Raw genomic sequence first — 606 nt, 5'->3', positions numbered from 1 at the left:
GTGTATGAATAAATATATTTATACATATGGATACAGGATCTTAATGGAGATGAACTACAATGTTAACACTTATTGTATGTGGGAATTGGGCTTAAGCTTGGTTTTCATTTTCTTCTTCATACATTTTTATATTCCAGCTTAAAAAAATAATCAATGCAAGTAGCAAACAAGGAAAGAGTTCTTCTGTTTGGTAACTAGAGGATCTGAGGATATATATACATACTCATGTAACACTAGACAATAAATATTGAAAAGAGAACTAGAATGTCACGGTCCCTCCCTTAATGGAATTACATTCAGCTCATAAGGTGCCACCAAACAAAATAGTAAATCCCTTCCATTTTTTCCCTCTTTTCCCATTTCTCTCTCACACACTCAATGATTGGGCTTTACTATGTGTCTTTCTTTTTTCCTATTTAATGGTCATTGTAACATCGTTGTGATACTCATTTCCCTATTAAAATAGGTACATAGCAGCTGGTGGGAGTTGGCGTCGCAGTGCTGGGTTTTGGGACTTTAGTTTATGTAGTTTGGAAAATCGGATAGTGGGATCGCAGCTGTATGTCTCCTCCTCGACTTTCCTGGGTGTCCTCCTCTGACATGGGG

The sequence above is a fragment of the Chrysochloris asiatica genome, unplaced genomic scaffold (assembly GCF_000296735.1).
Source record: "Chrysochloris asiatica unplaced genomic scaffold, ChrAsi1.0 scaffold03373, whole genome shotgun sequence".
Lineage (NCBI taxonomy): Eukaryota > Metazoa > Chordata > Mammalia > Afrosoricida > Chrysochloridae > Chrysochloris > Chrysochloris asiatica.
The sequence above is the reverse complement of the archived record's forward strand: the minus strand, read 5'-3'. Positions refer to the sequence as shown.